Source organism: Canis lupus, chromosome 4, assembly GCF_048164855.1.
Source record: "Canis lupus baileyi chromosome 4, mCanLup2.hap1, whole genome shotgun sequence".
NCBI lineage: Eukaryota > Metazoa > Chordata > Mammalia > Carnivora > Canidae > Canis > Canis lupus.
Window position 1 is genome coordinate 76,819,456 of NC_132841.1, and position 22,630 is coordinate 76,842,085.

At 39.6% G+C, this 22,630-nt stretch overlaps 1 protein-coding gene across 1 annotated transcript in view; it reads right to left on the reverse strand.

Annotated features, from left to right (window-relative positions):
• CDH6 (cadherin 6) overlaps positions 1-16,082 on the reverse strand; it is a 123,528-nt gene extending 107,446 nt beyond the window's left edge. Inside the window, exon 1 of the mRNA XM_072825012.1 lies at positions 15,961-16,082. The gene's annotated coding sequence lies outside the window, so the exon portion shown is untranslated. The remainder of the gene's footprint in view (positions 1-15,960) is intronic.
• Between the last annotated feature and the right edge of the window lie 6,548 nt (positions 16,083-22,630).

Below are 22,630 nucleotides of genomic sequence, written 5' to 3' on the forward strand. Positions count from 1 at the left end.
CTCGATTTGATTGAAAATTTGGAAGAAAGAGTGGTAACAACAGTAGTAACAGCAACAGAAACCCCTAACACATGGGGGGGGGGCGCCTCCTACACGCTGAGCGCTCTGCTGTGGTTCTTCTCAGCCTTCCCTTGGCAACTCCTCCCAACACCCTTATGGACTTGAAACTATCATTATCCTCATTTTATTGGAGGAAACTGTGCTATGAGAAATGTCCAACAGGGTTATCTGTCTGGCGTACCAACAGTCAACCTGGGATTCTTTCAGTTACGCAGAAGTAGGGCAGCTTAGAGGTTCCAAGATAAAGATGCCCCCTTTCCTTGATATTTCATTCATTACTCATCTCCTGATTAAATACAAAGCTGTTATGGTCTTAGTCCCTTAATTCTGCCCCCAAATTGCTAGGGGAAGAAAAGAGAGTGAAACATTTTCGTCATAAACATTTGCAGTTAGGTGGACTCACACTGTGGCAAGGTCAGCTCTAAGGGAATACAAATAAGATTAGGAAAAAAATATAAGATTTTAGACTTTAGACTTTATTACAGGATGTTTCATAACATCCTGTTGTGTGGCATACATCACATCCACATTAATGCATTTGGAAAAAAAAAAAAACACAACACAATCTCAGAACCTTTTGCCTAAAATTATCCAGACAACAGGGGCAGAGCTCTGTTGGGTTTTCATTTTATGTTTTATAATTATTTCTTACTGTTTTGAGTTGGATTTAGATAAACATCTGCATTTCAGCTTATTTGCCTTTCAAATAAAACCTTAAAAAAAAGGGTTCTTAAGGAAGGATTCAGGTTATTTTTAGCAATAAAGAGACAAGAAAATTGTTTTGTGATGCTATTTTTAAACACTTTTAAAAATTTTGTTAAAGCTCCAGTGGTCAGGACAGTGCTAAAGGCAAAAACGTTGCTTTAGAAAACACTTCAGAACATGCTAGAAAAGTTAAAGTCCGAGTCAAGCCCCCGGAGAGGAAAGAAAGTGCTCACATGGCATAATGTCTTTTGAATCTCTTAAGATTATTTTCTAAATGAGACTGTAGGAACAAAATGAAATTATACTTTCCTTGCAGCTAGTTAAGCTTCAAATGGCTAGATGAAAACAATGTTTTCTTTTTTGGACAGTGATGAATTTCTAGTCTATTCCCAAATCAAATACACCCAAAACCCGCTTTATGCACAGAGTAAACTGAGATAGGAATAGAGGTCATTCAAATGGTTTAAATATCATTCTGATTGCCATTTTGCAGGTAACCCTCTCTTGAAATGGTGGATTTTGGTCTTATTTATTTTATTACTTTTAAAGCTATAGTTTGTGAAACTGAATCCCATTGAAGTGCTCACTTATATAATATAGTACGGGAATCAAGGGAAGCTGATCCCAAGAATGGCTCTTTAGTCTAAAAAGCCAATTAGCATATGGGATTTCCATGCAGTTAATGTATTAAGAGTGGTTGCATGACCTAAACTGGCTTAATCGGACTGTCAGACCGAAGGGCATTACCCTTAATTCTTGATTGTGAGAGAGGTTTCTCTGTCTTCTGCTACACAAGAATAAGGAAGTATGTGGTCCCATTTGTCACCAGCAACCATGTTAAAGGCTGAGATTTTAAAATCCCCGGTTGAGTGATTTTGATGCCTCAGGTGGGGGGATGGAGAGACAGAAAGATCCTGAGTTTTTGATCACACCACTTAGGCGTGTGAGTCACTTGAAGCCTGCTTTCCTATGGGCTGTCATGTAAAATGTAATTTTATTTGTTTCTTAATGCAGTTTGAAATGGGATTTACTCTTACCCATAACCCAAAGCATCCTAACACAGGCTGAAAACACTTAGTGAGAAAGCGTACGAAGTAATCAGATCTTTAGGATGCTGAACATGAATTAGTATAGCTTGCTTTTCTGATCGCCTTTCCTCTGTTAATAGGCTTACTTATTGGCTTCCCCTTTACCCCCACTAGCTTAATCACTCCTGAAAATCCTTTAATTCTCTACTTAACCATTCTCAGGTTGGGGATGTGAGTATGGGAGAGGACTGCCCCTAAGCGGTGCAGATTATTTGTGTTAATGAGTGATGTTACTGATTGGAAGGTGTTAATCAAGAGAATGGTTGAGAGGCAGAGAAGAATCTTGGGAGCCACTGCTTTAATTTTTCTGAAACCTTAATTTCTACTCTGCTTCCTCAGAAGTTACAATGTCCCACAGTTTTGAGATGTAATAGAAAAATTTGATAGGATATACCACCATATCTATCCTAGTCTAGAAAATCCACTTCTATAAAACAAATCATTGTATTGTATTGATTAATAAGTTTAAAATTCTCTATGTATCTTTGACTTCAGGCTGATGGATATCACATTAAAAGGGAAAGTATAAAGAACATCATCCAAACCTCTCCCACTTCATCTCACAACTTTACAAAACATTTGGCATGCTCAGATAGAGCTGGGCTAAGTGCATATTTCATTGCCAAGCAATATTCATGAAGATTCTATCCCATGCATTGACTGCCACTTAAGGAATGAAACAGGACTACATAATCAGTTGAATTTAATTCAATCTATTTTGTGCAGCCATGTTCAAGGTTATAACAAGGTATGTAGAATCTTGTATTAAGCTTCGTCATAGAACCTCAAGGCACATTTCCAGGGTAGAAATTTAAGGGAAAAACTATTTTGCTCACAAAACATGTACACAAGAATGTTCCACAGATTGTTTTGTAGATTCAGTTTGATGTACTACTATGGGTGGATTATAAGCCAAAAGATAATCAAGGTTTATCACACTAGCCTACACAAAAGAGAGAAAATATATGGCCACAGTTTTCAACCTGAACACATAAATAAAAACTATAAACGATTCTATGCCTTGGTGTAGAGTGACCAAATGTCAACTTGTAGATAAGAAAACATCCTAAATAAAAACAACCTCAAGTGTTGTACTGGGAAACCTACCAGTTACAGGGTCTGTAACTATTTCACATATTGGGCCAAAGTCACCAAGGTTGTCCTAGGGATATCACCCTTCTATTGGGTGTATCACTTTGGTCTGGACAGTCTGGAAGGCTGGCACTGACTTTCTTGCTGCTTAAGTGTATTCCTACAATGTGGGTCCAAAAAGAAATCTGATCATAAGTAAAGAAAACGAACATCCAACATGAATAATATAAAAACACATAAATGTAGTCTAGAATAATGTGTTCTTGCCAAAAGTCAAAAACAGTGCTAGGCCTTAGGGGTAAAAGTAAGACCCAGAGGCCTCTCTCTCCAGAAGCTCACAGGTGATGCTTATAGGCGAGACCCAGATGATCATGCAGAGACTTTGGGAAAGATGCGTTTACAGTTGCATTGAGGTGAAGTAAGGGCTATTAGAGAATCATACAGTGAGAAGTCTAAGCCGAGAGCAGGCCAGCTGAATGAAGGTCAGGGAAAGCTTCTGGGAAAAATAGACTCTCGCCCTTTTTCCCTGAAGATCCAATAAGATTTGGCCACGTGAAGATGATGAGTGGGGCTGCCAGAGGCAGCAACCCGAACGGTTGTCCCAGTGTGCGCCAGCTGAATACTCTACACAGTTTAGGCGTCAACCATTGAGCAAAAGGAGACCCTAATCTGTTGCGTGACTAAAAGACTCAATCCTGACAGAACATCTGTCTGTTCATTAGGTAAGTTTCTAAAATGGCATTTTATGAGCAGTCATATTTTATATTAAATACATATTGGAACCAACCTGACATCCTAGCGTAGTATTACCCGTGGCACCTGAGACAACGCCTTGCACAAAAGTGTTAGTAAATGCTTCTTGAATTGAATTGAAATTCTATCATCTGAACCTTAATTTCAGCTGGTCTGCCTCTGTAAAGTGACTTCTTGCTGAATATATTTCTACTGGTCAATCTATGTAAGGCTTTCTGCTGTACACCAAGCTCATTGGTGAAATTGCAGGGATTGGGGGAAGAAACACTGTGAACATACTCTGAGGCATCCTATCAAGAGTAAAACTCTAATAAGCTTTTGGTATGAGTGGCTTTGGCTGTGTGGTTGTTTCTGCGCTGGGGTGGAAGGTCAGAAGCCAAACCTAAAAAATGATTAGATTTTTCTCCATTTCTCCCTACAAATCATGATGTAACCCGAAATTAGTGGCTAGTTTCTATATTCATGTAAACTGTCACTTGGGAGAAGACAAGACATAATCAACTCTGAAAGTCCCATTCATTATCGACCAAGCTGGTCCTACTGGCCTACCATTGGTAGAGCATACATTCTAATGGTGCTGTGTTCCTTCACTTTGTTTTTAAGTTCTGGCTTCATGCTTAGCAATTCTATTACTCTCTCAACATTGTGAATAGAGATTTACCTAATTGTTGGCTAGTAAAGTTCCAGTTTTATTTTGTACTCCTAAATCCTGTAGTCCCTATAGGATTTATCTGGTATAGAGTATGAAGAAAGCATCTATTTCCCCCAAATTGCCAGTGCGTGTCTGTCTTGTCAACCGCTGGCTCTTCTTTCTGCATGGGACACAGGAGGCCTTCGGTAAATATTATAGAATGAATAAATTAATGAATGATGAATCTGAACCTCCCAAATACTCTTGCTGGGTTCCCTTTGGGGACCAGCATTAAGTGGTTGCAAGACTAACTCAAATTACAGTGAATAGCCAGGCCTAAAACTAAAATGCTTTCATGGGGCTGATGATATCTGGTGTTTTGGGCTATCATTAATTGATGATTAATTGTTATGCAAACGTACTGATATAATCATTGAGGGATGAAAAGGAAGGATGTGTTTTCTTGTTTTCTTCCTAGTTGTATTTCTGAATCCTGAGAAATGTGTACATGTTACATATATTATATACATTGCATATCCCCACACTTTATTTTTGGATTTGAGATATATACATCTGAATCTATCCACCCACCTATCTGTATCTATCATCTGAGTATATATACATATACATATACATATATACATACATACATACTAAGCATAAAAAGCATAAGAAAGAGTATTGGCCATCAAAACTGGATTTAACTTTAGCTCTCATAGGTACAGCTGACCCTTGAACAACATGGGTTTGAACTGTGTGGGTCCACTTATACGTGGAGCTTTTGATAAGTAACGTACAGTACTGTGAATGTATTTTCTCTTCCCTAAAATTTTCTTAACAACATATTCTTTTCTCTAGCTTACTTTATTAGAGGAATACAGTATATAATACATATAACATATAAAATATGTGCTAATTGACTCTTTATGTTATTAGTAGGTCAGCAGTAGGCTATTAGCAGTTAAGTTTTGGGGGACTCAAAAGTTATACCCAGATTTTCAGCTGTGTGGGGATGGTGCCCCTGACCCTTACGTTATTCAAGGGTTCAACTGTACTAGCTGTGTGTCCTTGGGCAAGTTGCTTAACGGCTCTGTTTTCCAGTCTTTAAAATCAAGAGGATTGGTCAGAGTATTGATGTGAACGTTACATCCCTATAAGACACTTTGAAGAGTGTCTAGAATATTCTAAGTGCTAAGTGTTAGTTTTTATTGTTACTCTACTCTGTTTTCCCAATCATCTTTCTTATTTTCTTATTTCACAATATTTTTAAAAGAACATAAAGGATTATTTGAATGCAAGCTGAAAAAAATCACTCACTTAGCAAAAAAGCAACTGCTTTATTTATTATAGAAAACATACACGCATAGATACTAAGACTGTAAAAGAAAAAAAACCTCAGAATAACAATGTTTAGTTTATGCTTGAATTTTTAAAAATAAAATATATTGAAAGTGTCAACTCAGAGCCACTTCCTGTTTCCAAACAGAAATTAAGAATTAAAAAATCAAAATGACAGACTTCTTGCTAATCTGCTTAGGAAGGCATAAATTGTTAATCAGGCTCCAGGCAACATTGTTTCATACCAAGTTTAATAAAAAGTCTGCCTGAAGGAAGAAGAGGTCTGGTGGCCCGATTTTGACGCTGGGCAGCTCTGTTTACATGCTTAGCCCTTCTAGCTCTTGGGACACCATGGATAGGGTTTCCTTTGAAATCAGCTCCTTTTGTAGGAGTCAAAATACTAAGAATGATTAGCGTGGGATAGAAAAGTTATATTTTTTTTCCACTGGTGTGAATGAATTTGAAAATGAAATAAATTGGAAAAATATTTATTTAAGAGAATCTTTGGCTGCTTGTATGACAATTTCACTAAGTAAGCTTATTGAGCCCTCACTATGTGCTTATGTTTGCTAGTGATGGTTTCATCTAAGACTGTGATCTGGGGATGGAGAAGTGATATTTTAAAGCCATTTCTCCTTTCTCCCCAGCCTGGATTTATCTATTCCATAAGGCATCTTACATGTGGATCAGGTGGGCTCTTGCTGTGCAGAGAATCAAGTAAAGAATTTTCTAAAAGTCTTGGCATTGTTTTTAGGAGCACTTGTCAATCAGGTAAAACCTAAATTGGAAAGTATTTGACAAGCACAGTATCTTTTTAGCTGGTGGAGCCTCATGGCTGCTTCTTTGGATGGTTGAGTTTAAAAACCTAAATTTCGCTGCTTGCTTTAAAGTCTTTCTTAATAACATTATGGATATTAGTGTGTATTTCCCAATTACAAAGCAGGGCAAGTTTGGCTCTTGTTTTCTGTGATTAGTTTCTCTAATCAGCTATGATGAAAAGATTGTCATATAGAGGAAAAGAAAAGAAGAAAAAAATAAGCCTTTTAAAAACCCATTTTAATTTACTGACAAATTGGGAAAGAAACAGATGTTCTATAAATGTTTGAAACATTCAGGGTGCAAAGCAAACTTCTTGCTCTTCGGGGCCCAATTAATCCAGCATAGCGTTTCAATGATTTCTCCTCTCTCTGTCCACTATGTAAAACTCTTCCATTACATCATGTTAAACGCCATCGCTTGAGAGCATTTTACTCTTAGGTAGCTGTGTTCACCTTCCTATCTTAAATAAAGTAACAGTCCTATATAGTGTTCTGTTTGGTGAGAAAGTGGATGTTCACATGATCACCAGACATCTTGCAGTGTCCTTCCTTCTATTGTGGTCATCTCTAATTTAATTCCATTGTTTTTTAGAACATAAGGTACACACACATTTAAATTCAGTGGGGAGAGATTTTAAGAAAAACCAACCATGGTGCTATTTGGAGAGATATTTTGGAATGTGGCATCCGAGAATTAAAAGCAAACTTGAGGAAGAAAAGCAGGTCTCGTGAGATAAAATTTTTAAATATGAGATCTGTATTTGGCATGCCTGTACTCCTTTCAAAGGTAGTTGACCTGCAGGTAAATATACTTCCTCTGAATACAAAACTTACTGCAGAGTTGTTAGTGTCTCTTTCTGGATCTGGAGGTTTGGGTTCACCTCCTCCTGGTGACACTAAGCAGTAATGGGCTCCTTGGTTCTGCTGTCTTAATTAGGGCCTGCCCCAAATATTTTTTTTGGATAAAAAGGCAGATAAGAGAAAGAGAGTGAAACTGTGGTACTGAAATTTATCATTAGGCCTCCATCATAGAATTCATTCTTTATGAAACGCTGACAAAAATCCCAACTAGATACTTTTAAACAAGTAGTTTAATATGAGAATAATTGTTGGGAGATACAGTTGCTCGACTTGGCTCAAATTAGGATTCAGCAGTAGTACTCCAGTCTTGGTGGATTTTATCATTTTGCATTGGTGATTACTTAGTCTGACCACACCATTTTGATCTGTGTTAAATTAGAACCTGTTGCTAAGGAGAGCTTAGAATATTTTAGTTGAATGTGAAATTGAGCAGTTTCAAACATTTTATAAAATGGATGATAGTAGATTAATGAAACTCTCTTTTTTTAATCCTGCAAAAGAGGTTTAAGCTTTGCAGCTAAAAATACGATAAGCTCATTTTCATGACTGAAATCTACACTATAAGCTAGAAGGCAATTGCTTTTTGAAGTAAAAATGCAAACCTTAAAATACAATGCAGCACCTTAGAAAATTTGTGTTTGTCCACAATTATGTAAAGTTCACTTTTATGGAAAAAAATAGGTATCTTTTTTTGTAATGTGAATGGTTAAATTGAGCTGGGTTTTCTTCAAGTTATCAAATTAGATACGAATTTAAAACTTTATTTTGTTTTCCACGGAATAATCCACTATGTAATTGAGTAGACAAATTCATTGTTGATGACACATTCTGGCCATGAGCTCAGCAAAGCATACTTTTGGAGGACTTCTATATAATCAAGGACTGTATTAGCACTGCAAACATTAGTATTAATCTCTATAAGGTTTAATTAAGGGATCCAAGGATACCTTTTGATTGAATGACTTTTGTTTAGTTTGTCTTTTTGGCTGTCTATTTGGCTTTTAAATATCATTATAATTCCCCTTTACTTTTTATTCATCCAAATAAGGAAGAGAAGTAGGTCAATCATTTTTCAACATGATGTTATTCATTATCTAACTCAGTGGTCCTCAGATTTTTGGATTTCATGGAACATTAACAGTTTCTTTCTTTCTTTCTTTTTTTAAGGGGGTAGAGTTGACATTGGTTTTCTTGCCAGATTTTAATTTTGCTAAGGGAAGAAACTCCAACATAATCTATCCGTACACTTTCATGAAAGAATTGACATTTGAACTCCAAAGAAGTGGGAAGGTCACTGAGTACTTAAATTAAATAAATTGAGATATATAAAAAAAAACACAATAGGTTGTCATAATTTTTCATATCCAATCACTGACCAATAAACTATTGCTTTCAAAGATGGACACTTTGGCTAGTCTGGAGAATCACTGACTTTTTTTTTTTTTTAAGATTTTATTTATTTACTCATGACACACACACACACACACACACACACACACACACACAGAGGCAGAGACAGGCAGAGGGAGAAGCAGGCTCCATGCAGGGAGCTCGATGTAGGACTTGATCCTGGGTCTCCAGGATCACGCCCTGGGCTGAAGGCGGCGCTAAACCGCTGAACCCCCCCGGGCTGCCCAGAATCACTGACTTAGATGGAGCTCACTCAAAACAACCATCAGACCATTAAAAATAAAATGCAAACCCAAATTTTATAATGTGCCCCCTGCCCCAATAGCGATCAAAATTTTGAAGGAAAAAATTAATTCTTTACAACAGGAGCTTTACAAAATGGTACGAAGACACGAAATTTCTAAAGAAGTCTAAATCCTCATTTTCTCTGTAAGTTTCCATGTCTGTTCCTTCACAGCATATTTGTAAAAAATAATATTATAAAGTTCCTCTTTAATTTTTAATGCCATAATTAAATGGTGATTTTAAAAAGCAATATTGCCGAGCAACTAGAAGTTATAAAAGAGAGGGATAGATATAACTCATTTACTTCTCTGGTCATCAAGTATCTCAAATGCAAATGATGGGTGTTGGGTAAAGTTATTTCTGAGCTCCTGTCTGTCTCCCATTCTCTGATTTTATTTGTAATTATCACATTGTTCATGAAAGCTAGATTAACCGCGTGAGTTTCTGAATATTGGCAATAGAAAGAATAGAGAATGGCTCATCAAAGTCAACCATATATGATATTATTATATTGTTAATAGGATGTCTTCTGTCTCTACCTCAACTTTTTTTTTAAAAAGATATATTTATTTATGTTAGAGAGCGAGATGGTGAGAGAAAGCATAGAGGAAGGGGCAGAGGGAGAGGGAGAATCTCCAGCAGACTTCACAGCATGGAACATGGAACCAGACAGGGGGCTTAATCTCACAACCCTGAGATCATGACCTGAGCTGAAACCAAGAGCTGGGCACCCAGCCACCTGTGTTCCCTAGGCATCCCCCCCACCCTTTTTTTTGGTGTGAAATTTCACTGGGTAAAGAAATCATTCAGAACAGATATTAAACTGTGATGGTAATGAAATAACAAAATTATGATCATAAAAGAAGAAAGTAATTACTTTTACTTATCATATATGGCCTTACTCGGCTCTACCCACAGTCCTAAATGCTATGTACAGAGTGAGCATATCAAATGCACTGAGAAAGGACTCAAACCTTCAGAGGGTACTGTGCAGGTGGGATGCCCCATCATGAAATGAGTTGTTGTCACTTTTAGCTACCTTCCTCATTCCTCAAATACTCCTCCAACATCTGGCTATTTCTGAAGGCCGGAGAAGATCATCTATTCTCTTACAAAAAGTGCTCAAATGGCTCACATAGTACTTTTTACTACAATTATAAATTGTAAGCATACTTGCAAGTAGTTTCTCAAAACTGAATAACCTACAAACATTTTCCTTAGCCTTAAAATCTGCATCGCTTTGGTCAAAATAGTCAGATCATTCCCATGTACTCTTCTGCTATGCATGTCTCAGAGTGTCACACTAAATTCTAAGATCACAAGTGTTTGTAAATAGCACATTCATTAAATGCTTAGCTCAAGCAGGAATTCCCTGGAAATTCAAACCAAAAAAGGGATAACTGCAAAGGACAGAAGTATAGCATTTTCCTTTGGACTTAGTGTGTAATTGTTACTGTACAGAATGTTATAAAATACTTAGAACAGCGTGTAACATGCAGAAAAGCTCATGAAAAGTTTATTGTCATTTACTTTATAATCACCATTATCTTTTGAATGTATAAAAATTCTGAGCCTAATGGTCAGAATTTTTTATCTTGGCTATCGTATATGCATATTATATGTGTGTGTGTGTATGTATAGACATATATATACACACACACATATATGACATACTTGTTAACAGGCATTATGGGGTGGGGGCGGACTCTCTTGCTAGTCTTTCATGATGTACCACATACAGAATCCAAATGGGTGACTTATATTTGATGTGTATCAGTATTACAGACTTTGGTTTGCAGGTGCCCAAAGATCACACGGTATATCTATTTGGCTTGCAGGACAATAAAGATAATAGAAGGAAAAGAGTCTGTATTCTTCAAAGCACTAAGAGAACCTCTTTCTTTGATTCTCCTGAGATTTCAGATCACTTTTTAAAAAATGTACTTCTTTGGTTATTTTATGATTCATGCAGGATCATTTCCTTTAGATGGTGATTTTTTAAAGGATAATTTTCAAATTTGCATTCCGTAATAGAGAAGGATAGTGTTTATAAACATGTTAATGATGTTGCACTTATAAAGTTGAGTTTAATAGTAGCAGGATTTATAAAGTGCAAAATGCACACTGTGTGAAATCAGCAATTTTGATTCTATTTCTATTCTTATGTTTCCTTTTTTTGTACAAATTCACCTCCTCCTCTCTTTTCATTTTACTCGTACACCTCCTCAATTTATTTTTTTCTTGCTGTCTTCTATTCCTGTAACTTATTAGGTCTCCTAAACATCTTTTGGACAGATCTACCAATTTAGGAAATTATAGAAAGAGAAAAACACAGTGCTCTTTCAATATGATCTATGAAGACAAATCGTACCCTGTGGTGGCTACCTTTATACTCCTCATCTTCATGAGATGCTCTCTTCCACAAGATGCATATGGTAGGTGAAGCTTGGGACCCATGCTGCCCATTTATACTGCACATCAAATTTAATAGTAACATTCTGGCTTTAATTAAACCCTTCCTCTTATAAATCTCAGCAAGGTGATCTGATTAATAGAGGAAATAAGCACCCAACAGTGTTAATATGAAGATATTAAACAGATGAAACAAGGTAATATAATCTGGAATCTGTGGGGATGGGGGACACAGCACCCTCTGCATATGCATCTAATTTACATGTATGCACATGTGCTCAGCATTCTTTCTTCAGTGAGTTTTATTTGTTGGAAGAGTTAAAAATTTCCAGGACAGTACAACTAGATGCTGGCTGTTTCTGGTCCTCTCTGCCCCAACCGTTTTGGCTTTAGTCCATTTTTACCTTTTGTAGTAAATGAAGGTGTACCAGCTTCTTGAATGGTATTTGTACAAATTTCCCCCTCTTATCTTCCTACTTTGCGAGTGATGCGGTTACAAGGACTGTATACACTTGGCTCTACAGTTAATTAGGGACAAGCTGAAGTTCCTCATATGACTGCTTTCAAAAAGGGAGCATTCCTTAGGAATAGGACTTTTAAAATGTAGGCCAGTTATCTTCATAAGAGGAAAGCTCAAACAAAAATATTACTGTTCAGATCCAGGGAAGTGCCTCAACCTCATCTGTCTTCAAAGTAAAATAAAAATCCCATTGGAGAACAAAAAGAGAAATAGAGGAATGAAGAGGAAAAAACCAACCCAAGTCCTACATTTCTGAAATATTTCCTCACTGCTATTATTGGAACAGTGTCACAACTGGGTGCTTGTACACTCTCTCGCTCTGTGTATGTGTGTGTGTGTGTGTGTGTGTGCGCGCGCAAGTTTTACTATTTTTCTTTCAGCAGTGTCCCTATTAGCATGATGTTCTTGGGTCTTTGTATCTAGAATTATTATTCAGAAAAAAAATTTTAGACCAGAGGAGGTTTGATTATCTACATTTTCACCTTTTTGTGAAGCAAATAAGGTAAGCTCAGTAGACACTAGCTAGGCTGAAACACTATTAAAAATGCCATTCAGACTGAGTCACTGTTCGTTATTTTTATAAGCGAGACCCTAATTCTGATCAACCCCAAAGAATGGGCTGCAGTGACTAAGCAAGCAGCACAAGGCAACTGGCTTCTGCCGGATGTTATCTCATTTGGAACACATTTCAAACTTTAGAACAGATTTTTAAATTGGAAGTTGAAACCTGCAGACTGTCAGCAGAAGAAGCTGATTCACCCCTAGAGAACTTACTTTAAGTCCCAGGCAGAGTTTTCTAAGCAGTAGGTTACCGAACAGGTGTTGTGGTGCATCAAAGAGAGAAATAAAAACACCTCACGGAATAAAGGTGATACATGCGTCCAAACAAGATTTGGACTTTTAATATATTCTTATTTGAATGGGGGATTCCTTTAATTTAGAAGTCTTTAAGTTCAATACACTAGTGAATGTTTATGGATCTCAGAAAGGCTAATTGATTTTTTTTAAGCAAATATTTCTTTGGTGGTGGTGGGGGTTCTTTGCATGGAACTTTTTGCGTCATAACTATAATGCTTATTCTTATTATTGGATACATTTGAAGGAAGGCAAAACAGTCTTGGTAAGGCCAGGCAGGAATGAGGAAAATCTTATACTGATGGTGGTGAATTCTTCATTAATTGGCTAAAGCTTTCGTTTGGAATCATAGAAAAGTTACCGAAAGCCTAGATAACCAGAAAACTGTGCGGATACTCCTGAGTTCCTCAAATTAGAGGAACTACACACACGGTAGCAAAAATAATGATTTTTTAACCTGGCATAGATGTCAAGGCAGTACCTGGAGGACATTAACTCATCTATGAAGAAAAAGCTGTTATACACGTATTATCTTAGATCACAAAATCCGTGATGCCACGGAGCTACAGGGAGAAATGCATGGAGTGACCCACTAGAGGTCCCTTCCAACTAAAAAAAGTTTCGATAGTTCAAAGGATGCAGCCTTAGTGAGTTGGCATTCATGACTGCAAAGCAAGTAAGGGCCAGAAGGGGGGACCACACGTTTCATTTCCTTAGGAAGACACAGGGTTTTATCCAGAATATTTGTCACATTTTCTTTTTAAAATCCCTATGTGGGACACTCACTTAGTTAGCTTTAATTAGATATTCAGAACTTGTTGTTCTAGCTTATTGATACATTTGCCATAAGGAATTATCTTTTGATGTCCTGGAACTGTACTTGCGCTTTCTAGAAATTTTCTCTGTGTCAGGTTTCTCAGAGCAGTATTTTGCAAGACAGACTTTTTTTTCTTAAAAAATGAAGAGTGCCTTAAAGTGAGTTTTTACTTGCAAAGCTGATGGAAGTGGTGGGTGGAGGAGGTAAGGTGCATGTTTTCTGATAGCAGGCAACTTGGTTGAAAATGATTTTGTTTCTATACATTATCTTTGCAAAGTTAGCATTAAGAAACGTAATTGCAATAAATTGATTTAAAAGCCAGATAGTAAAGGGACTCAAAGTCCCTATAGAGAATCCAGTCTGTCACTTATAATGGCAGTAAAAGATAATTTTTAGACAAGTACAGTAGAACTAAACCATTGCCATTTTCCTTAAAAAATGTGCTGCTGCTTCTCATGTTTTTCTGAAGAAATTGGTTACTTCCTCTGCTACAAAAGTATGCCATGAACCATCAAAATAGGTAGAAAAGATATGCCTTTTATTTTCCCCCAATACCATTTTAATTAGAACATACCAAAGAACAAAAGGGAGATACAATCCCTGTGCAATTCTATTTTCCAGTAAATTGTTGGATTTCTTTTAAGTTTCTGAGCTCTGCATTGAAAACCTGGCCTCTGGCATAAACTTTGCCCTCTTCCTTTTGACATAATGAAGACATCTGCTTGATCATATCCCCTGTCTTCACACAACTTAACTCTCCGAGTCTCTCCAATAAGCAAACACAGAGCCATGCAAGTGCTATTACACAAAGGATGACACTCGAGCTAAACTGGAGGAAATATTTTTTTTCCCTCCAGAGTAGAATCCTAAAGGTTTTCCTTTTCAGGTAAACGTGTCAGCAAGAAAAAAAAAAAAGAAAAAAAAAAAAGGAAATAAGCAATCCTTGGCTTCCATGTGTATGAGCATATCTGTTATTCATTCTTAGAAGAGTTGAACATTTTCTAGGTATATCTCTGTGCTCCTTTTCTGACACAGAGAGGAGTTTATTATCCCCCCCCCCAGATAATAAGCAGAAAGCCCATATTTCGGGTGTGCGCCCCTCCAGAGCCCCCAAACGTGTACACAACCAGCCACTCCAGCAATATTCCAGATGGGGGGGAAAAAAAACCTCCTCTTTCCCACTTTAGGGGCTTCAGCAAGTCAAAGTGAAGACTGGCAGGGACAACCAGGGGTGATGTACTTCTACAGTGGGAATAGCATAGTTAAGATGGCTTGACCAAAAAAAAAAAAAAAAAAAGGAAAACGAAAGAGACAGAGAGAAACGTGTGACTCTTCCACACGATTAAACTTCTTGGTACTTGCGTTTTCTCAGTAGTTAACTCCGGTGAACAGCCCTTTGCACTAACAAGGACCTGCGTGTGACTCCCCATAAAATATGGATTTCATTGCAGCAGCGACGGCACCTCGGAGCCGCGAGCTGACCTCCCCGGCAGCCTCCGCCGCCCGAGCTCCCGCGACCCCGCCGGGAGAACACCCACCTCCGGGGGCGCCCCCAGCTCGGGGCAGCGCGGGGCCCGCCGCAGCACGAGATGCCGGGTGCACACGGGGGTGCCCTCTGCCCGCCTCGGACCCTGCAGCGCGGCTCCGCTCCGCTCCCCGAGCGGGGGGGGGGGGGGGGGGGCGCCCCAGGAGCTGCGCCGCCCGCAGGACTCTGCCCCGGACTCCGCCGCGCCCGGGCACCAGCTCCCCGCGCCTCCCTGGGCTCCGCGCCGGGTCGCCCCCGCGGCTCAAGTTTCCCTGATCCGGAGCGTTCAGGAGTTCGCAAGCGAAACCTGATTTTCTGCTCCCCCCACCCCCCACCCCCCATCGCAAACCCCACAAAGGCAAGAAACGTAACTCAGCCGAGCGGCCTCCGCACCGAGCCCCGGGAGGGGGCAGGTGGGGACCCACCGAGCCCCCCGCGGCCCCGCGGGTCCTGCCCGCCCGGCGCCCTGGGAGCGGCGCCGCCAACTTGGCAGACGCGGGGGCTCCGCGGCCCGGCCCCGGCCCCGAGGCCGAGCTCCCCGGGACCCGCGCCCGCCCCGACCCGCGCCGCCGGGCTGAGCATCCCCGGACGCCCGCGCCCGGCGGCGGACGGGCTCCCGCGCTGATTGGCTTCCAAAGACGCTACAGAATTAAAAAAAAAAAAAAAAGAAAGAAAGAAAGAAAAAGAAAGAAAGAAAGAAAGAAAAGGGAGGAAAAAAAAAGAGAGCGAGAGAGCGAGCGAGCGAGCGAGGCATCAGCAGCCGCAGCCCCGAGCGCCGGCGGGGACCCACCTGGCTCGCCCCGGCCCGGGCCGCCGCCGCCGCCGCCGCCGCCGCCTCGCTGCTCCCGCGGCCCCGGGCTCCGTCCGCCGTCCTCGCCGCCGCGCCCCGAACTGCAGCTCGCGGGCTGGAAGGTGACGGGCTCGGGAGAGCGGAGCCGGCCCTCGTGGGCACACACTGATTTGCAAGTGAATGAAGTGGGAGGGAGCGCGGAGGGGAGGACTCCGCCGGAGAGGCCCTGCCCCCTCCCCCCGACAGAAGGGCTCCCTGTGTCTCCAGTCCCGAGCCATCGGCTCCCGGGAACGCCCCCGGCCCAGGCTTCCCTTTCCTTCCCTCCCTTATTTTAGGGGGTGGGGGGTGGGGGGGTTAAAACAGAACTTGTGCGACTCCGTCTGCCTCCTCCTTTATGCACCTTGTGCTATTGCAAGAGTCGGATGTTCTTTTTTTTTTTTTTCCCCCTTTTTTTCCGACCGAGCACTTGCAATTTCCAGGGACGCAGGAGCTCTGCTCAGGGCTTGCACCCTGCACACCACCCCGGCCTCCCGAGACCCGGGGCCCTTCCGCACAACCTGAGCAGGCTTCCCCGGACACGTCTGACTGTGTCTTGCCTTCCCTCCTGCCAGGGAGACCGTTTTATTTTTTATTTTATTTTATTTATTTATTTATTTTTTTGCACAATCCTGTGATCCCTGTTACTCTCCCCCGGAGTGAGCATCCTCCAGATGTTGTAGCATGAAGCCCTGCTTCCCCGGGGCTCGCAGGAACACTGGAAACCCAAACCCCCAGGCTGGCCGATGACCCGGGGCTGGTTGCATCTTTCTAACGGAATTAATCCAAGGATACAAAAGACTTGCGGAAGACTTGCGTGTGTGATGATATTCAAGGTCTGCCTAAGGGTTGAAGATCTTTCAGGAAAGTTCCTGCGGCAGGGTGACCTCTAAATTAGACTCATTGCTACACCTAGCAGTCGGAACAGCTCTATTCACAGTTACAGAAAAGTAATTTCTGGTATTAGCTGTAAAAATCTTTAAGCACGCCAAAGGACTATTAAGCGAGAGTTACGGTTCTCTACATAGGAGATGTAGACATGAGAAAGCCAGGGACTGTCGGATTAGGAAAATTAAATCTAATTACCACAGTGATTGCACCCAGAGTCAGCAGCATCCCAAGCCAGCTGTTTGTGTAAGCTGCAAGTTCAAGGGGGGTGGGGGGGTTTCCATTGCATGGTGCTCTAAAAACAAAATCCGGGGGGCTACTTTGGCTCCTGAGTAATTACACTGTTTGCAGGCCGGTCTCCTTCCCAACTGAGCTCTTACTAGAAAATCTTTTGTTTCACTAATAGAAGTTCAGGCATTTGGATAAAGCCAAAATCAAAGTACTTCCTCTAGGCAGCCAGTGCTTCAAAGAAGTATGCATGGAATGGTTTTAGCACAGATGTTCCACACATGGAAGATGGAAAGACTCTGAATTTCTTTCTTGAAAAGATCTTCCCTTAACGAAGAATTGCCACCAATTTACAAAGAAAGACTGAACATTTTCTCTTCATGCAGCTATTTAAATTATTGTGGAGAAAGGATAGGCGAGAGGAAATCTGCTTTTGATTCATGGTTCATTCCTCAGATTATGAATTTCTTATATATTTAATGGGAAATACTAGCTCTTTATGTTCGTATAGTCCTTTATAGATTACAGAGTGCTTTCATAGACTATTTTATTTAATTCTTCTTTCTGCAAGTGGTATGATTTTTCCTCATCAGGACGGAGGAAATAGATTGATGAAGAGATCACACAGGTTAAGTAACATGTCTAAGGCAATATAACTGGTAAGCAGAAGAGGAAGACATATTCCTGGTAAAATTGTGCGCAGGTGTATATGTATACGTATAAGATACGCATCCTGTCTTTAATTTATATGTAATATAGAGGATTATGTACTTATAAGTATGCCAATAAAAATAAGTCATATTTTAAGACTATCCTTTATGGAAAGATATGCAAATTAACTAATTTTGATGGTAAAAGTGGGGTAATAGTGGGGTTGATGTTCTACTCGTTGAACAAGTTAATATCTCACAAAGGAAATCTCTAATTGTTTGCAATATTCTATTCTTCAAACCCCATTAAGCTACATGTCAAAAGTGGTTAAAACAACTATTTTTTAACTTTAGAATGGATAAATAATCAACTTGCTTCTGAACACTTTAAGTGGCAGCTTTGAGTCACATGAAGGATGGTATTTTTATACTAAAAAGGGTTTTTGTGTGATTCTTGAGGATCTCTCGTCACATTTATCACAATCATCATTAATTTTCAATTACTGATATTAATATGGATGTAAATATCCATAATTTATCCCAATTTCAGAGATGAAAGAACTAAGGTTAAATGGTTAGTTACCTGGTGTCATATAAGTGCTGTTTCCGATTCATTCTCGGACACACCAAAGCATGGTGACAAGTCACAGAAGCTAACTAGAGATAGTTAAACAAATGTGGGGAGCGTCTCTGCTATCATCATGTGGGCTCTTCTTCTGAAATGTGAGTGGCAATTCTGCAGGGCCCCTGGAAAGGCCTCGACGCAGACACTCAGGAGCTACCAGCACTCTGCTTCTACTGCTACTTTTTTCTCCTCACTGCATTCTATACTTCTGGATGCGTGGCCTGGCGCTGGGGCAGGGGGAGGCAGCAGGGTTACCTACACGCTGGGTCCCCTCGAAGCTAGGGAATGTCCTTGTGAACTGGAAGACATCCCTAAAAATGTCTTCTTTCTTTCTTTTTTTTTAAGATTTTATTTATTCATTCACGAGAGACACACAGAGAGGCAGAGACACAGGCAGAGGGAGAAGCAGGCTCCCTGCAGGGAGCCCGATGTGGGACTCGATCCCAGGATCCTGGGATCACAACCTGAGCCAAAGGCAGATGCTCAACCACTGAGCCACCCAGGCGTCCCTAAAAATGTCCCATTTCACATACTCTCTTGTTTAGTAATTCGGTACAGCTGAAGTATCTCATCAGCTTTTAGGTTACTTCATTATTTTATATGCTTCAGTCAAAATTGCTTGTACTTCTTCCCTTTACAGCTTGCAAAGTTTCAATTTAAAAAAAAGAAAACTCCTTCATAGACCATTACTAGGGATATTAATTTTGATGACGGATTTTTCAACTTCCACTAAATCTCTCTTCAGATGATTAAGAGGCCATCTTATCCTTATAATGGGGATGCATATAAATAAATAATTACAAGTTCTCTGACTTTCTTTTCAATAATATACATCTGTATGCAATGATTATCTGGTAAAAACATTTTCATGATCATCAACAATTATTCTTGATTAGAAGAAAAAGTTCACTTTTAAAACCATGCGCCTAATTAAGAACCTTGGCATGAGTGGATGTGTTTCAACCAATCCAAATCTTCCATCTAAAATTTACCTTGAGTGTGTTGCTACTAGAAAAAATGCACATGTTATAATGCTTATTACTTAATACCACGGTGTGCATAAGTGAAGAGATTTCACTGAGGAACGAATACCTAGGCCTTCGCTCTGCCCTGTGTGTATATGTGCACACGAGCGTGCACAGAGGCCGCTCCCCCATTCCCCGCCCCAGCAGTGTTTAAGGGGGATAAAAGATTTAACCACTCTGGGTATTATTGAACTGAAACAAGGAGACAGGAAACCTCAATGGAATTCCCCTTTTGTAAGAGCCATAGACATCTCAATACAAGCTAAAATAAATTCACACAAATTTCATGTGCTTATCCAGGTTTTCTACTCCTGGGAGAGGTTCCAATACTGTATTTAAAATGGGTTGGATCCCAGGATGCATTAAGACATTTCCCTCTTGATCATTATATTTGACTCATCACTATAGGTAGATTACGCTAGCCGGGAGACTTCCAAATGTGATAAATGCACAGCGACACAGTGTTATTGACCTACCCAAGGTGTTTTAGTGCTCTGGGAATTTCAGGGTCAGTAGAGTGGACTTCAACTTTTTGCTAAATTCTTTTTACATCTTATTCATGGCTTTGTGGCAGAGTCTAAACTTGCCTGATCAGATGTGTACAATCCAAGTTTGGTGGATTGTACCACGTCAATGAAGGGACATGTCCTTGTTTCAAAAAAAAAAAAAAAAAAAAAAGACCCATTAAGAGTAAGTCACAGTGTATTTTCTTAAATAATTGTTGTAGACCAGGATGAATTGAAAATCCTATACTTGCATCCGGAGGGTAAAATAATTTCTTTCTCTTGCTGATTCTTCTCTCAAATATAGAAGCACTTGTTGGGAGTAGTGGCAGGCTGGAGTAGGAAAAACAATACAATAACATATGTTCAAAAATATTTTGGGATTTTATAGATCTTTGAGAGCATTAAAATTTTATAAAGTTTGTCAAAAAGAAGACAAGGACAAAGACCAGAAGATGATTATCCTTTGTACTGGTATAAATGTTCTTTTTAGAATAGATCAGACTTCACCTAGAGCCTTCTTTTCCCCCTTAGGTACCACACTTAAATCCCCTCTTTCTCTTTTTGCCCCTTCTCGTGTGTTTCCGTTGTCCTCTGTAAAATACCTGTAGTACTTTAGCTCGACCTCATTGTTTACATATTCTTTTCATCTACGAGACTGGATGTCATTGAATTAATGAAGGTAGAGCTCTTGTCTGTTTTGGTCATCATTTTATCTCCTGGAGCTTGGAAGAGTGCTTGGTACCTGCATGTGTAAATAAGTTAGCGATACAGACAAAGTAAAATGGATTTGGTGGACAGAATCTAGAGGTGACAGATGGACTTTAGACCATGTTTATGAACAAAAGGTAATAAGACTGGAAAAGGGAAGGTTCGAGCAGGCCATGAGCACTCTTCAAGTACTTGAATGGTGCTGTGGGAGAAAATTAGACTGGCTTTTCTGTGATGGAAGCTTCCATTAATATCAACTGGTGGAGCCACTGGAAGATACTGCATTTCACTGATGATAAGACACCCATATTTTCATATGTTAACATGTCTGAAATTATGATGCTTCTTACAATCGACACGATAAGGAAGCATCATGTCATGGTATAATTGGCAGTATCTTTTCTTAATGACACATAAAATAATGGTGCAACTTACTACCATTGGCATCTTAGATCTGATGACATGCAGATGGTAGGTTTCAGCTTAACATATGGAAGAATTTTCAAACTATTAGTGCTGTTCAAGATGAAAGGTACTGGCAGCTTCCGGATAGAGATGAAGGCATTCAATCACAGACTACACAAACACTTGTCATAAATGAGCTCAAGCATCAAATTTGGGTTTGTATGATCTTCTACATCTTTGGTAAACTTGAGTTGCTTGAATTTTGATCCAGCTCTCTTAGATTATAGATAAGAAAATAAGATCACAAAGATGAGAAAATAAGATCACAAAGGTTACATGCTTTGTCCAAAGTCACACATCTCTTTAGAGGCCAAGACTGGACTATCCATGCCTCCTACTTTCTAATATGACTATATTTTCATTTAATGCTTATCCTTGTTTTCTCTTCAGGCTTAATGTATAGAAAATGAGATATAATATTTTGATAAAAGCAGCGATTAGCACTTACTACATGCATATGATATGACATTTCTTTACAAGTATTATTTCATTTAATCCATCTGATACCCTATGTGCTAGGTGTTATTATTCTTGTTTTCAGATGAGGAAATTGAGCAATGGGAGGTAGAAAAATTTGTTCAAGGTCACATAGCTAAAATGAGTCAGATTGAGATTCAAACACACATTTAAAATGAGTTCCTGTACTCTGAATCACTATATAGGGACTTAACAGATTCACAGAATTTATTGCGTAATCTATACGCAGTGATGTGCAAATCAAAATCTGCCATAGTCCAAAATTTTTTATTTTAAGATAAACATGGTTTGGATGTTACACTATTATCTTCTTTATTATTTGCCTGAAGATATCTGGATAATGGTTTCAGTTCTCCACTGCATTTATGTACAAAACAAAACCTTAAGTGCTTTCATTAAATTTTAGGGCTAGCAGGAAGCAAAGAAAATGTAGTTTTATTCTTTGCCGTGTGTACCCAACCCATGCCTACTTCTACTCTCTTCCTATCTGGAAGTACCCTAACGTTGAGGAAAATCAGTGTTTAACTGATTTCCTGACCTCTATTTCTTATTCATTGTGGGCCCTTGGCCATCTCTGTAAAGATGTGTTGAATCTTACGGGTCTTTTCTGTGGAAAAGCTCTCTTTGTGTGCCTCAGGATCAGTCTTTATTTCTCAAAAAGGAATTCTTCATAGAGGATGCAAGCAGAATCCTTGGTCACAGCTGAGGTCTTCTCATTGCCCCCTGGGAATCTATACTTACTAGCTCTCTTATAAGGAAAAATAAAACGAGAAAAAGCTGCCCAGTGTCAATTGATGAAGAAAAATTTTAAAGGACCTTAGTTAGGTTCATTTTGAGGGTACCTTTTTAGACTTCGTAATATTCAAAATTGTAAAAGAAAATTCTCATATATTTATGAGTTACTGAGAAATTATGTAGTCTTGACCAACCCTTTGTCTCTTGGCCTTAATTTATTTATCTGTAAGATGAAGGTGTTGATACAGTTTTCTACTCTAGTGGTTTCTGCAGTCGTTTCACTACATGTTGCTGTTTTGTTTGTGGCCACTAGGGGGACAGAGAACA